Source organism: Lissotriton helveticus, chromosome 1_1 (assembly GCF_964261635.1).
Source record: "Lissotriton helveticus chromosome 1_1, aLisHel1.1, whole genome shotgun sequence".
Classification (NCBI taxonomy): Eukaryota; Metazoa; Chordata; class Amphibia; order Caudata; family Salamandridae; genus Lissotriton; species Lissotriton helveticus.
This window is the reverse complement of record NC_136057.1, coordinates 2,122,066,252-2,122,083,614: the sequence shown is the minus strand read 5'-3', so window position 1 is coordinate 2,122,083,614 and position 17,363 is coordinate 2,122,066,252.

Genomic DNA, 17,363 nt, shown 5'->3' with positions numbered 1-17,363 from the left:
TCAGAACTTCAGGGGCAGGATATGATATCCCGTTGTAAAGGGTGCGGGGGAGGGAGTCTACGCTTTCCTCAGGCTGGTAGCCACCCCTCACAACACTATGACGTCACTAAGGTGCGCGAGTGTCTGGGCCCTCCTGTTATGGTTAAATGGAGTTCCGGGAGCGCACGTGGGTGAAACGTGCCCTGGGTTGCGCATGCGCATCTTCAACGTGAGAGCGCAGCTGTAAAAGGATCTGACACCGGTTGGCGACCTTGCCGTAGGCCTTTATTAAAGTTATTAAAAAGTTATTAAAAAGTATTGGAAATATTAGAATGCAGTTTAATTTTCAGGATGATTAGATTACGTTAGGAGACACGCTGTATTAGCTATTTGTTAAGGTTAGCCCATCATACCATGTCGAAACGGATGTCAATCTAATATTCTGAAAAGTGTGCATTTTAATAATTGTCAGAAATATTTATTTGATTAAAATTTTTGATTTGTTTTTATATTTTAATAAATACGGCCAGGGGGGGGGCCCCGTACCCCCCCTTGACTTCCAAAGACCCCCATGTGTTGACTGGTTGAATTGGGTAATTCAGTCGGTGTTCAAGGGGGGAGGTGGCCGGCAGTCCAAGACCATGATACAAGGGGGGGCCAATAGGCCCCCACGCAAGCATGGCGGGGCCCGGTCCCTCCCACAACCCGTCCCCTTCGGGGCCGCGTTCCCCGCCCCCTCGCCCCGGAGGTACTGGTGTGCTTCCGGGGCGAGGGGGCGGGGTCGCGGCGGCGAAGGGGTTAAGAGCCTGGGGAGCGCGGGGAGCGGCCTCTTTGTGCCCGCGCTCCCAGGCTCGCTCCTCGCCCCGCCGTGGGGCCGTGTAATTTTCCCCACCCTCCATCCCTTGTTAGCAGACCTTGGGGCCTGGCAAATGGTGAGAATCAGGTTGGTCAATGTGCCAGACTATAGGTTTAGGGGGTTTGATCCAGTAGGCCTTGAAGTTCCCGTCTACTGGAAGGTAGAACAGAAGTAAATATTTTGTGCAGTGCCATGATATTTAACTAATTCTCTCCTTAGGCCTTTTTCCCGCTTACAGGAGTATCTGTATATGTATATGTTTTGTGCTTTGCTGTGTATTAACAATTTTCTCCTTAGGCCTTTTTTCCTTTTAGAATAGCAATGTCGTATTTATTATGTGTGTCTGGCGGTAAGGTCATTAATCGGTGAGCAGCATTTTAAGGTCCTTACGGGGGGGCGGACCCATTCACGAAAGGGGCCGCCCGCGGGAGGGGCCATTGGTCTCTCTCAGAACTTCAGGGGCAGGATATGATATCCCGTTGTAAAGGGTGCGGGGGAGGGAGTCTACGCTTTCCTCAGGCTGGTAGCCACCCCTCACAACACTATGACGTCACTAAGGTGCGCGAGTGTCTGGGCCCTCCTGTTATGGTTAAATGGAGTTCCGGGAGCGCACGTGGGTGAAACGTGCCCTGGGTTGCGCATGCGCATCTTCAACGTGAGAGCGCAGCTGTAAAAGGATCTGACACCGGTTGGCGACCTTGCCGTAGGCCTTTATTAAAGTTATTAAAAAGTTATTAAAAAGTATTGGAAATATTAGAATGCAGTTTAATTTTCAGGATGATTAGATTACGTTAGGAGACACGCTGTATTAGCTATTTGTTAAGGTTAGCCCATCATACCATGTCGAAACGGATGTCAATCTAATATTCTGAAAAGTGTGCATTTTAATAATTGTCAGAAATGTTTATTTGATTAAAATTTTTGATTTGTTTTTATATTTTAATAAATACGGCCAGGGGGGGGGCCCCGTACCCCCCCTTGACTTCCAAAGACCCCCATGTGTTGACTGGTTGAATTGGGTAATTCAGTCGGTGTTCAAGGGGGGAGGTGGCCGGCAGTCCAAGACCATGTTTGTTCTCTCCAAACTAAAGGTCTGGTACTGGGACTTCGCTTCCCAGAAATAATTCCCAAAATTCAGATCTGGAAAGTCTACTTTACACAGTTAATCTCTGAAGCTTGGAGGTAATGTCATACTCGAGAACATCCTGAGGGAACAGAGATGTAAAACTGCATGTCACTTAATGCAAGTTTCAAGAGCCATTTCTACCTCCCTTAAAACACGAAGGAATGTCTGACTCTTACTAGAGTGATGTTACATTTGATTATGTTTCTGGATACCGATTAGATTACCGTATAGTCTTTCATTCCTGCTAGGTACAGGGTGGAGTAAATATGCTGCTTCTTGTGGGTATTACACGTTGCTTGATTTTGTGTTTTAAGTGTTGGACAACGAAAACGCAGTCCGAATGACTTTCACATGGAAAATTCTAGATTATACAATATATACATATGGATTGATGAGGTTACTTTTTTGAAGGATTTTTATGTTGCACCCAGTGAAGCGATCTTCAATTACAATTTGCACTCAATATATTGCCACATATGGAGCACATCTTCCAAATAGTCACTGTTTTTCCAAAAACGTACTGTTATTCACAGTATTTTCTGGTTCACGCAGAATGACAAGTGCAATGTGAAAAATTTGCCGAACAGTAAAATGCTATTTTTTGAAGATTACGATTGACAGCGCTGTACCTCTAGAACAGTGAAACACTATTTCACTTTTGATCTTCATACCCCCTCACAGTACCCCTTGTATAATCTTGCGCATAGCGACAGTCTGGATGTATACATGCTGAAATGTCCTGCTTGTTTACCCTGAAAAGATAGGTATTGGAACTTTTCAACCTCGCCACAAGTCACCAGAGTGGTGTCTACCTCCCTCTTATAACTTGCTTGTTTCAATGCTCCCTGGTCGCATGGCAGGGAATTTTATGAAAAGTATGGATTACAGCTGAGTTGTAAAACCTAATGATTTCTGTTTCACCCTGTTGCAGAGCCCATGGTTTCATTTTCATCCCAAGACACAATTGCCTTCTCTAACCGTAGATTGCTTTGCTTAGCCCTGTGCCAAACCTGCAGGCCTACCTAGCTATATAGTGTAAGGCAGTACCCCGGACTCCCGGCCCACCACGAGTATAAATAACTGTAAGTAATACTAAGCAGGTCATTCCATGGCCATTGTCAAACCAACACTGCTTTTTTTTTTGTTAGGGCGTGGTGGCGTATAATCTAATTTAATCAGCACATAGAGCACTGGAATTGTCCCTTCAATGCATTAGTGATTTAGCTAATTTATTCCAAAATTGTGCTTTAAATGCACAGGGCAGGGGAACCTCCTATCAAAACCTTACTATGAGGAGGGCTCCCTTGCTGAAATTCATCTGACTTTTCGCAGTGCCAGTTGAGGATGTGGGTGGAGCCAGTGAAGGAAGTGGGTGGAGCCAGAGAAATGTAGGTGTGTCCTCCAACAAACATTTGAGCACCTGCACTTCATATTTTACAAATTAAGCACTGCCTCCCTGACTTTGCTAGAGTGGAGCAGCACTGTATAAAATGTACCTTATAATTTGGCGAGCAATCAGTGAATGAGATCCTGGTTGCCAATAAGAACCACAAGTGTTACTTTTTTGTTTTTGTTTATGCAATGACTTTTAATTGCATACTTTTTTCAATGTTTTTCTTGTAGGTTCTGTTTATTTCTTTATTTTTTTAACAAAAAAGAAAACACCAAAAATATTCAAAAAAGAGTTACAAAAACACACAAAAATATAAAACAAAAAAGAAGAAAAAAAATGTTTCTTTTCAGAACCACATATTTGGTGTTGTATGAATTGTGCACAGTGGAATATATGGAGAAGTGTATGGGTAGTGCATGTGCGATTGTTGAAGTGCATATGAGCTACCCGAGTGATTGCATGAATACATGTGTAATGCTGCAGTAATTGTAAGTGTGCATGGGAAATGTGTAGGTGCATCAAGGAGTGTATCAGTAGTGCTTGTGTGATTGCATAAGTGCATAGATAGTGCCTGGATGATTTTATAAGTGCATGGGTACTGCTTAAGTGATTAAAGGAGTGCTGGGTAATTGCATAAGTGCAGGGGTAATGTCTGGGTAATTGGAGGAGTGCCTGGGCACTGCCTGAGTGATCGAAGGAGTGCATGGGTAATGCCTGAGTGACTGCATGAATGCAGGGGTAATACTTGGGTGATTGAAGGAGTGCAGAGATAGTGCCTGGGTGATTAGAGGAGTGCATAGGTAGTGCCTGGATGATTTTATAAGTGCAGGGGTAATATCTGTGTGATTGGAGGAGCGCATGGATAATGCCCAGGTAACTGAAGAAGTGTAAGGATAGTGCTTGGGTTATTCCATGAGTGCATATGTAGTGCTTGGGTGATTACTTGACTGCAGGGGTAGTGCCTGGGTGATTGAAGGAGTGCATGGGTAATACCTATGTGATTGCATGAGTGCAGGGATAATGTCTGGGTGATTGAAGGAGTGCACAGGTACTGTCGGAGTGATTAAAGGAGTGCATGTGTAAGCCCTGAGTGATTGCATAAGTGCATGGGTAATGTCTGGGTGATTGGAGGTGTGCATGGGCACTGCCTGAGTGATTGAAGGAGTGCATGGGTAATGCCTGGGTAATTGGAAGAGTGCTGACACAGTGCCTGGATGATTAGAGGCGTGCATAGGTAGTGCATGGATGATTTTATAAGTGCAGGGGTAATGTATGTGTAATTAGAGGTGTGCCTGGGCACTATCTGAGTGACTGAAGTATTGCATGGATAATGCCTGGGTAATTTTATGAGCACAGTGGTAATGTCTGGGTGATTGAAGGAGTGTCTGGGTAGTGCCTGGATGAGTGCAGCAGTGCAAGAGTACTACCTGGGTTATTGTATGAGTGCCTAGCAAGTGCCTGGGTGATTGCATGGGTGCAAGAGTAATGTCTGGGAGGTTGCATTATTAGTGTAGTGGTAGTTCCAGGGTGATTGCTGAAGTAATGCCTGGGTTAATGCATGAGTGCATAGGAAGTATCTGGATGATTTTATAAGTTCATGAGTACTGCCTGAATGATTGAAGGGCTGCATCGGTAATAGGTAGGTTATTGCATGAGTGCAGGGTAAATGTCTGGGTCATTGGAGGAGTGCATGGTTAATTCCTAAGTGATTGCATGAGTGCATGGGTAATGTTTAGGTAATTGGAGGAGGGTATAAATAATGTCTGCTTGATTGCCAGAGTAATGTAACGCTTGTTGCATGACTGTAGTGGTAGTGCCTGGGTGAAAGTAAAAGTGTATAAGTAGTGAGTGGGTGATTTTTAGGTGCATGGGTACTGGCTCGATGATTGAAGGAGTACATGGATAGGGCCTGGGTGATTACAGCAGTGCAAGAGTAGTGCCTGGGTTATTTAATGAGTGCATAGCAAATGGCTGGGTGATTGTATGAGTGCAATAGTAATGTCTGGGTGAATATATGAGTGCAGTGGAAGTACCTAGATGATTGGAGTAGTGTATAGGTAGTGTCTGGGTGATTGGAAGAGTGCATAAGTACTAGCTGGGTGATTGCATGTGTGCAATAGTAATGTCTGGGCCGTTGCATGAATGTAGTGGTGGTGCCTGGGTGATTGGAAAAAGTGCATAAGTAGTGCCTGTGTGATTTTATAGGTGCATGGGTACTGGCTGAATGATTGAAGGAGTGTATGGATAGTGCCAGTGTGATTGCAGATGTGTAAGAGTAGTGCCTGGATTATTCTATGAGTGCATAGCTAGAGCCGAGGTGATTGCATGAGTGCAAGAGTACTGTCTAGGTGGTTGCATAAGTGTAGCGTTACTTCCTGGATGAATGCAGGAATATATAAGTAGTGCCTGGGTGATTGGAGCAGTGGATAGGTAATGCATTGGTGGATCCATGAGTGCAGGGGTAATGTCTATGGTATTAGATGATCCATAAGTAATGTTTAAGTAATAGCATGAGTGAAGGGGTAATGTCTAGCTAATTGCATGAATGTAGAGGTAGTGCCTGGCTGATTTTAAAAGTATATGGGTATTGCCTGGCTAATTATATGAGTACAGCAGTAGTGCCTGAGTTATTGGAGGAGTGCAAGAGTAGTGCTTGGGTGATTGAAGGAGTACATGGATACTGCATAGCTGATTAGAGAAGTGCATGGGTAATGCCTATGTGCATCGAGGAGTACATCAATCGTGCCTGTGTTAACGCATGAGTGCATAGGTAGTGCTTGGATGATTTTATAAGTACATGAGTACAGCCTGAGTGATTGAAGGACTGCATGGGTAATGGCTAGAAGATTGCATGAGTGCAGCTGTAATGTCTAGGTCATTGGAGGAGTGCATGGGTATTGCCTAAGTGATTGCATGAGTGCAGGGATAATGTGTAGGTAATTGAAGGAGTGCATGAGTAATGCCTGGCTGATTGCATTACTCCAAGCATAATGTCTGAGGATTCAAGGAATGTATATGTAATGCCTGGGTAATTCCATGAGTGTACAGGTCATTTCTTGCTGATTGCATGAGTGTAGGTGTAGTGTATGGGTGATTGGGGGAGTGCATAGGTAGTGCTTGGGAATTTTTTAACGTGAAGGGTTCTGGCTAGGTGATTGAAGGAATACAGATGTAGTACCAGGGTGATTGGAAGAGTGCACAGATAGTGCCTGGGTGATTATATAAGTGCATGTGCACAGCCTGAGTGAATAGAGCATTGTATAGATACTGCCTGGATGAGTGAAAGAGTGCAAGAGTAGTGTCTGAGTGATTGCATGAGTGCAGGGGTAATGTTTAGGGTATTGGAGAAGTGTATAGGTACTGCCTGACCTGGGTGATTGGAAGAATGTATGGGTAATGTCTATTTGATTTCATGTGTGTACAGATAGTGCCTGGATGATTGGAACAGTACATAGATAGTGTCTGGGTGATATTATAATTGTATGGGTAGAGGCAAAGAGATTGCAGAAGTGCATGGATAGTGCATGGGTGATGGCAGGAGTATGGGAATAGTGCCTAACTGTGTAGATGAGTGCATGGGTAGTGTTTGAGAAAATGGACGAGTGCAGTAAAAGCGACTGTAAACATTAGTTCATATTTTCATGGTAATTACATCACTTTATCTTACCTTTTTTTTTAAAGTAGATACAAAACTCAGTGAAACTATTTTCAGTAGTTTTGTTGTTAACTGAATATAAAATCTTTTCAAACTTTAGTATTACTTTCTGTGAAAGAAAGAAGAAAAACTGTTATTGCAAATAATATTATACTTTTAACAACACAATGTAATTTTAGAATTACATAACATATTCAGTTTCCCTTTTTTGCTGTTCTCAGATTATACTGAATTTCTCCATACACAGTGATTTCAATGTTGATCATCATATAACAGCGGGGAAAAAATACAATCAATGAGATTGTAAAAAAACAAACAAATATGCATTGAAAATATTTACAAGTTCAGCTATCCATTTACCTATCTACAGTGTCTAAATTACATTCGTCAACTACATTAATTCATTTCTTTCTCTGAAGTACATTTTCTAAAATATACATTCTCATTTACATTGTGTATAATATAAAGATCAAATATATAAACTACTTCTTTCAAACTCAATTTTGAAAATGCAATAAGAATTAGCACAAACAATAATCCAAACAGTAATTGTTCAAATCTTCCTAATTGAACTATGAAATATGAAAGAGAAACTTAATGAAGCGCACTGTGGCCAAGCGGCTTCCTGGCGCTGGGGACTGGACCAGACTCAATGAGGGGATCCGAGGGAACTAACCGGGGAATGCCTGAGAAAACAGGAATGTTTTTAGGGCTTTACGGAAGTGGGTGTAGATGAGGATGGAACGAATGAAAAGAGGAAGACTGTTCCAGAACCGAGGGGCCAAAACCGAGAAACGGGTGCCCCCCGTTCTCGATTCGCGGAAGCGGGGGACGTGCAAAAGGGACAGAGAGGAGGAGCGGAGAGTGCGGCTAGGGGCGTAAGGAGTGACGAGAGAGCTGATAAAGAGGGGAGCTGAGTGGGTGTGCGCCCGAAATGCCAGGCAGGCCAATTTGAAGAAAGATCTAAGGTGCACTGGGAGCCAATGGAGGGACTTGAGTGCGGGGGTAATGTGGGAAGATTTGGGGAGACGAAGAATAAGGCGGGCTGCCTGGTTTTGGATGGCCTGAAGACGGCGGGTTTCATAAGCAGGTATGCCCACGTACAGGCCATTCCCATAGTCAAGACGGGAGGTAATAAGAGCCATGACTATGGATTTGAGGGCATCCGCAGAAAAATATCGAGAGATCTTCCGAATGAGGCGAAGGGATAGAAAGCAAGAAGATACAACGGAACTAACTTGGGCATGCATGGTTAGGTCATGACTGACCTTGATGCCCAGGGTCCGAACGGAGGAGACCGGTGAAGGGGGGGAACCGAAGGAAGGGGGCCAGTGAACCGTGGACCATGGATTTAAGGAACCACCCGTGAGGACAAGCTCCGTCTTGTCCGGATTGAGCTTCAAATGGTTGATGCTCATCCATTCGGAAATAAAGACTAAGGTAGAACAGAACTTAGGAAGAGAGTCAGAGGGGGAGGACAGATCAAAGACGAGCTGGAGGTCATCCACGTAATTGTACACAGAGACCCGCAGCTCACGAAGAGAGATGATAAGAGGGTAAATATAAAGATTGAGAAGCAGAGGGGAAAGGGAGGAACCTTGGGGGACCCCACAGGAGATCAAACGGGGGGAGCGGAGTAACCCGAGAGGTGGACCGCTTGGGACCTGCCCTGAAGAAAGGACGCCAACCAAGAAAAGGCTGCGCCCCAAACGCCCGCTGCGCTGACACGGTCGAGAAGGATAAAATGATCGACCGTGTCAAACGCAGCGGACAAATCGAGGAGGACCAGGGCTTGGGGAGGATTGATGTCAGCTTTCCCCTTAAGTTCGTCCAGGACCGCAATGACCACTGTCTCCGTGGAGTGTCCTGGGCGAAATCCCGCCTGATGGGAGGCCAAAAGGTGGTTCTCCTCGACATAAGTGGACAGACAAGATGTAACGTAGCTTTCAAGGATCTTACCCAGGTAAGGAAGAAGAGAGATGGGCCTGAAATTAGAGAGAAGAGAGGGGTCAAGACCAGGTTTTTTAAGAATAGGTAAGACTATGGCGGTTTTGAAGGAGGAAGGAACAGAACCCAAGGCCAGAGAAGTGTTGAGAAGGGCAAGGGGAGGAGCAGGGCAGCTGAAAAAGAGAGTTTTGAGAATCCGTGCCGGAGCACAGTCCACCGGAGAACCGGACTTGACTTTCGTAAGCAGATTGAGGAAACGGTCCGTGGAAATGGGGGGAAAGTGATCCAGAAAGGAAGAGGGTGGAAGGAGGGGGCAGGAGACACCAGATTGATGCACTTTGGGAATATTGGCCTTTATGTTGGCAATCTGGTCGATGAAATAGTCATTGAGTGAAGAGCAGAGGGTCTGAGATGGAACAAGACTAGTGCTAGTGCGGTCAGAGGTGGCAAGACTATGGACCAGGGAGAACATTTCTCGGGGTTTATTAGCGGAGAGGGCAACTCTCTCGGGGAAGTACTTAGTTTTGGCCGCAAGGATCGCTTTTTTCTAGTCGTTGAGGAGGAGTCTATATTTAGCACGGAGAGTGGGACAATAATGTCGTCTCCAATGGCGTTCCGTTCGCCTAAGATCGAGTTTGAGGTCTTTGAGCTCCCTGGTGAACCATTTATGAGCGTCGTAGGGGCGGACGGATTTGACCTTCTTGAGCGGGGCGACCTTGTCGCAGGAAGAGGAGAGCCAGGTGCTGATGACTTCTGTCTGCGAGTCCAAAGAAAGGTTGGTAAGATCAGCTGCTGAGGAGGCCAGGGAGATCGAGAGGGAGTTAAGGTCCGTTTGGTTCCGGCTGCGAGCTAGTATATTTTTGGGTAGAGGCAGTTTGTCAGTCGAGGCCGAAAAAATAGAAAATGAAATAATGGAATGATCAGACCAAATGCAAGGGAGTATGGAAGGGGGTGAAACATCACGGCCCAATGACCAGATTTGGTCCAGGATGTGACCCTGGACATGGGTGGGGGCCGAGATGTGGGACAAGAAGTTCAGACTCTGGAGGGTGGCAGAAAAGTCTTTAGAAGAAAGATCTTCCCTCGGGTCACCTGGCCAGTAGTTGAAATCACCAAGCAGAACAACCGAGGAGTTGTTAACCGCCAGGGTGGCCAGGAGATCCTGTAAAGCGGCTACAAATAAAGGCATGGCTTGGGGGGACGGTACATAAGGACAATGGTGGGAGGAACGGAAAGATTGAAAGATCGCGCAACCAGATAGTCCACGCTAGGTATGGGGGGGTGAGGAAGGAGTTGAAATTCCACGCCGCCCCCCGCCTTACCAGCCGGGCGATCGGCTCGGTGAGCGTAATAGGTGTCAGGGAGAATGGCCAGAAGATCCGGAAGAGAATCCGTGGAAACCCAGGTTTCGGTAAGAAATAAATAGTCTGGAGAGTCTGTGTTCAAGAGGTTGAAGAGTTCCATCTGATGCTTGACTGCAGAACGGGTGTTAAGCAAATCAGCGACAGCTGCAAGAGGGGCAGGTGAAGAATGAGAGGCAAGCAGTGGATCAGAGGAGGGAGAGGTGGAGCTGTTGGTGGGAGGGAGAGAACAGAGAGGGTGTGGGACAAGTATACCAAGGGAATCAAGGTGTTGCAACAGGAAGGGGGAGGAGGAGAGGCGGCAGGATGTGCAGAGAGTTGGGATGAGGAATAGACCAGAGGATGGGCAGAGTCAGTGGCCCCTGGTACCGGCCCGTCGCGGACGGGCGCAGACGGGCTTGCCTTAGGCGCGCCTTCGGCGCGCAAACGCTGCGCCCGTACGCTGCGCATACGTGGAAAGCACATGTTTTTGTGACGATGTTCAGGGCGTGGCTTCGTACAGGTGGGCGTGGCCTGAGGGGAGGCTCGCTGATGGCGGCAAGTGGGGAAAGCCTGTCCGGCAGCAGCGTTCACCTCGGCTGCGCGGGGGTCAGGAAAAGGAACAAAGCCCCAGAAACAGGTAGGAGTGAACAGGAGTTAAAAACAGACAAGTAACCACACATTTTTAAAAAGATCGAGTTTTTAAGTTTTAGGCTGTGCTCCCAGGGAAGCCTCAGGAGTATCCAGGTCAGGGGCAGAGCTCGTAATCAGCTCCGGTTAAGAAGGCGGGTGGGCGTGGCCTCGTACAGGTGGGCGTGGCCTGAGGGGAGGCTCGCCGATGGCGGCAAGTGGGGAAAGCCTGTCCCGCAGCAGCGTTCACCTCGGCTGCGCGGGGGTCAGGAAAAGGAACAAAGCCCCAGAAACAGGTAGGAGTGAACAGGAGTTAAAAACAGACAAGTAACCACAAATTTTTAAAAAGATCGAGTTTTTAAGTTTTAGGCTGTGCTCCCGGGGAAGCCTCAGGAGTATCCAGTATCAATTGGCCGAATAATGTTTCCAAATCCACTTGCATTGGAAATATCCAAAATAAACTCACTAATTTGTGTCACATCTTCTCAATAGGCCAAATGATGTTTTCAAAACTTTGGTTTCACAAATATAAGATAGGAATTTGGTAATTCAAAAGGCAACCTACATTTGAATTCCAATGAGCATCATTGCAATGTGTCCATCCTTTATTGCCCTTTAAATACACAGTATAGTGCCCAGATGTTGTAGTAGGTCCATCATGGGAAAAATTAGCCACTGCTTTAAAAGTTCTTCCAGAAATTGATACTTGACTTTCCAATTTTCTTCCATCTGCTCTACAGCGTTGAAGTATTAATAATGATGACAACATTTCTGATTTACAATGAGAACATTTCATATCTAGATTAGCTGTTTTTAGTAACTTGTGAAAGATACTGATTTGGAATCTGGTATTGTAAAATATATGAATTGCTCAGTGGTAGAAGAAAATTAACACTCTTCACATTTGTGATCCCATCTGTAACTTAGTGCAAAGACATTTTCAATTACTATTCCTTCATCTTCCAATACTGCAAGCATAAACATAAGACATTCTTGTGCATCTTGATGTACAGTCAATGTAAATTTCAATGATCCAGTACATATATCCAACAGATGCTGAATGCCAGAAGCAGTATGGATTTTAGTTCTATCAGTTATCAACTTTTCAAAAATATAATTCAGTAAAGAATAGAATCTTTTTTCTCGATTTTCCATACTTTTATGATGAAGATCCTCTAGATAAAGCACAACATTCACAATTACATTAGCATAGCAGTTGATACCTGAACTATTTTCTAACTGGTATCCTAAAATATCATCAACTCTGTCCATTTTCATTTTCTTTGCAGCTTCATCATTCTCTTGAATTCTTTTCTTTTTTAACTCACACTAGAATATTTCTCATAGTTCTGTTTTGGACATACTACACATTTCCCATATATGGGATATTGACCTGATTTAGCAGCATAAAGGGCTAGATGTAGGTAATTTACAATTACCGAATTTTACCGATTCGGTATTTTCGAATCGGTAATTGTAATGTAGATAAAAATTCGGTAAAAAATACCGAATCGGTAAGATTCGGTACTTACCGAATCGGTATTTACCGATTCGGTATTTGCCATTGATTCTGTCAATTACCGAATCGGTAATTATCAATTCGGTAAATACTGAAAAATTCAAGGGTGGCAGGGTGTCACTTTGACACCCTGTTGCACCCCTGAATACTGCTTGTGTGCCATGTGGCACATGTGGCACACATACATGCCCTAAGGGCATGTATGTGTGGCATGTATGTGTGCCATATGGCACAGGTGTAAATGCACATATTTGCATTTACATAGGAATTCGTTAATTACCACCAACTAATAGTTGGTGGTAAATAACAAATCCTTAAAGCCCTGTAGCACTGTTTACAGTGCTACCTACATTTCAAAATACAGATTCGGTAATTTTACCAAATCGGTACATTTACCGATTCGGTAAATTTACCGATTCGGTAAAATTACTGAATCTGTATTTTGAAATGCCCTACATCTCAGTATCCAAATACCGGTCGGTAACATACACGTCTTTTACAAGGAAAAAACGAACAGCACAACATCCAATCTGTTTTACCTCTTCAATATGATCAAATTTAATCTTTAAAAATTCAATTCCATCTCTGTTCTGATAATTAACAAAATCAAACTTTTTTCCATTGCTCCATTTATAGCCTTTTTCTACATCCAAATTATGCCGTAAAATTACCCAACAGATTACACGTACATAAAAAATCTTTTCTAAACCAGCAGTCTTAGATAAAGACTTCTCCAAAGAATCCAAAATTGACTGTAATTTCTCTGAGAGAAGAATAATAACTCCTAGGTGATCCATTTTATCAATGGCTTCCATTTTCACTATTGGTTGTTTTTCCAGTTTCAAAAGTTCTTTATTGAATATAGAACACTCTTGCAGTGTTGGCATTAGGCAATCATTTGAAAACAAGTTCATTAATAGCCGACTTTGTAAAGCTTCTTTACCATGTTTTGTCAAAATACCAATTCTTATATCTTGAAGAATGTTTCCATAATGTTTTCACTTGCTTGTCTCATATTCCTAATAAGTTCTTTATATTCAAAATGAGACCAAATGTTTACTTTTCCAATACTTCTGAAAGATTTCCTAGTGTCTTCATGGAAAAGTGTTTTAAAATCTGGCTGTCCTTTCATAGGAGTAACATGTAGTAGATCGCTGAATGTAATGACATGTTTTCCTCCAAATAAATAATCATAATCTGTTTTTTAAATCTGTTTCATTCTTAAATGTACAATTGCAAGTATTAAGTTTGAAACCATGCTCACCTCATCAATGATCAGAAGTTTCATTTTCTTCAGTACTCTTGAGACTTCATAACAAGCTTCTCCAGATAGCTTGTGATATTCCAACTTATTTTCATGTTCAACTGGTAGCATGAGTAATCGGTGTAATGTAATTCCTTTAATGTTGTGTGCTGCTGACACAGTTGGAGCGGTTACAACACAAGACAAATGTGATCCAGTGGTTTTGTTTAGATAACGGGTCAAAACTTTAATTAAGAAACGTTTTCCTGTCCCAGCTTGACCACTGATATATATTTGAATAGGTTTAAATGATGTGCTATGCATTTATTTTCTTTCATGCAGTAATCCATGCTGTATCTGTTGTGTCACTTGCTGATATATTTCTTTTTGTTCATTAGTGAGTTGTTCTTCTAAGTTTTCCAACTCAATAATATCCTGTTGGGCTTGTTGCATTGTTGTTTCTACTTTATTCATGACTATTACTACTTCATTTTTCAAGAATTGGTTGTTCTAATGGATCTTGACTTAGTGAAGCATAACTTTGACTATCTTGAGAACTGTCTCTATCTAATTCAGCTGCAATAGTAGTTTCTTGTTCAATCTCTTCATTTACCATTTGTAGATAATTTTGAAAAATTATGCATTGAATGCTATCTTTATATGCATTAAAAAAATCTTCATCGCAGTCAAAATCTCCAAGTGCTAAATAGAAAAAATAAATTTTATCCGCAGTTTCGCAACTGAGTTTCCTATGGTTAATACGATTTCCTTTGTCATGTTTTACCAAACATCCTTCACATCCAATTACTACATATTTTTCTTCATTTATATTTTTTGTAACATTTCTCTTAAAACTGTAATGTTACAGTACTTCCAAGAGACATATGTTTTCCAGATGTGGACTTCTTTTAGGATAGTACGTATTCAACATATTAGTTTTAACACTAGCTGTACTTCCTGGTTCATTCAATTGTAAGTATTCAATTTCTTATCCAGATTTCAATGCTCGATTTTGTGTTGCAGCAAGACCTAGACTTACCCAAATGATTCCTCTTGACTTTGAATAAAAACTTGCAGAGATCAACCAATCCCAACATTTGTTGGATCCAATCTCTCGATGGGAAAGCGTCTGCAAACTAAAGCTGTACAATTTATTACTAAGAGTCTTCTCTTGCAAAATTTCTTCCAACATTTCTTTCAACTCAAGCTTTTCAGATTTGGTCATATTTGACGTAACATAGCGAGCAACAGCAATCAAATTATCTGCAACATACTGGATATCCATATTTGCATTCCACATTGTCAAAATCACTGAATTGTAGTCATTAATATACTTTGAATCTTCAGTTCTTTTTATGTTGTAAGTATTCTTCAGAGATTTTCAAGTTATAGAATGCCTTACAACTGATATGAAACTGTTGGTTCTTCCTTTTCAAATTACTGGACGTGGAAATCCAAAGCGCCATTTTGATTAAATATTTTAACTTGTATTTCCATTGATAAGATTTTTCACATTAATGAATTTGAAACCATAAAACTTGTTGTCTCAAGTTGTATTGTCCTCCTTCTTTTGGAATGGCACAGGTAACATAATCTTGAATGAAAGACAAAACACTTTCATCAGTATCAGTTCCACATTTTGGTGCATCCTTGATCCATAATAGCATGGGCATATGAGGAGCACCTCTGGCTTGGTACTACTTTCTCCAAAAGAAATCAGTAACTTCTCTAAGAGGTGGATTTATTTTATTGCAGATAAAAGACATCATAGCTTGAAACCTATGATTAAAATATCGGCACACATTTACAGGATCCAAGGAACACAGTTCTCCAGCTGTCTTCATTCCAATGTTTTTTACCTCTGAATTTGCATGTCATAGAAATTCAAATAAATCGTCCCATGCATATTTAGCACAGCTAAGTGTAATAAACCACGTAGTGGTTCCTAGGTTTCTTAACATACATTCAAGTTCTCCGTGAAGGCGATCCCAATATTCTTTGGTACCACATTGACACTCCATCAAATTAATTAACTGAAATTCTATATGATTGTCTCTTTGTTGAACCTTGTCCAAAAATTCTTTTGCAGAAACATGTGTGAGATGAACTCCAGTTTTTAATAAGTGGTTCACTGCATATGAAAGTCCAGACGAGTCACTTTCAAACAGAAGATGAAATAAATATGGAGTACAGTCTTGTTGTATGATATTCTGAAGCTGGAATCTGTACTGGCCATTCATTGTATCGTCCACCTCTTCTAGTGGGGAAGAGATGTGGAAAAAAATGAGCTTCTAAACTTTTTTCCCATACACTCACTGGAGTACCATTTGCTTTCTTCATTTGTAATAATTCAATAGTGTTTCCTATAACTTCTTTTGAATGCAGAAGAAGTATACTGTAATCTTCATACATTTCTTTACTCCTGGAATGGTCCACTTTTTGTATTTGCCCAATGAAATTTCTCGATCATACATTTTTATAATAAATATTGTTTTGTACAAGATATAATGTAGCCTTTTGAAGTTTAGTGACATCTACTAACTCTTGCCATATTTTCTGACTCTTCGTTGGTACACCAATAACTAGAATAACTACAGCTTGACTTTCCTCTTTATCTATACCAACAGTTTCAATTTTTTCTTAAAAGCTAAAGGTAAAAACACAACTCTCCCTTTTAACCCTCTTTGTAAATCTGTTGGAGGCAGCTTACCTGCTTTTAGCACCATACGAACTATAGCCTGAAACAGATGCAAAGGTTGAACAAGAATGGACTCATAAGTATTTAAATCTACCAGTTACGGAGGAATAGCTACCAACTTTAGGTTCTCATGTACAGATCTAGCTGGCATTTTGTTCTCTTCTAATTTGTTGTATCAATATTTATAAAACAATATATATGTTTACCTCATAGACCATCATACCTTTACATCCAACATAGTTCCTGTATTTTTTAATACACTTCTAAAATACACCAGTGACAAAAAGGATCATCTCATAATTTTCTTTAATTTTATCAAAACATTTCATTTCTTTTTATCAAAAATATTTTTTTCTCTTTTTATCATAATATTTCTTCAAGTGTTTAGTAAAAACATCCATATAAATAATCCTTAATTTATGCAATCATAGGTACATTTCTATTTAAACCATAATCATAGCAAATCAAATATGAAATCAAATTCCAAAACAAGCATATATAGCAAAACACCCTTGGATTAAATTAGACAAAAACAATCACATTTCAATCATACCACTTCATCCAATCTCATACCAACTACACTCATACAATATCTGTACACAGTAGAGTTTGTCTGTGACAAGAGAGAGTCTCTGCCAACAACAGAATCTCAATGCAGAGCATGAGACTCAGCACTAGGTCAACGCATGTTTCGGTGGGTTAAAGATGTTAGGACCACCTTCCTCAGGACCTTTCCAGATATAAGACTTTCATATCCCAGGGGACCTATAAATACATAGAGATGTCAGTAGAACGGAACAGATAAAATTTAAAACAATATATCACTTCATTGTCAGACCTAACATGGGCACCCCCATGTCACCCCTGAACATAATTCACTCAATCTGACCACATTCATTTCCAGAAAAAAGCAAATTCCAAGTCAAGTATGTATTCCTGTACAGTGTTACAGTCACAGTTGACCATATACACTATTT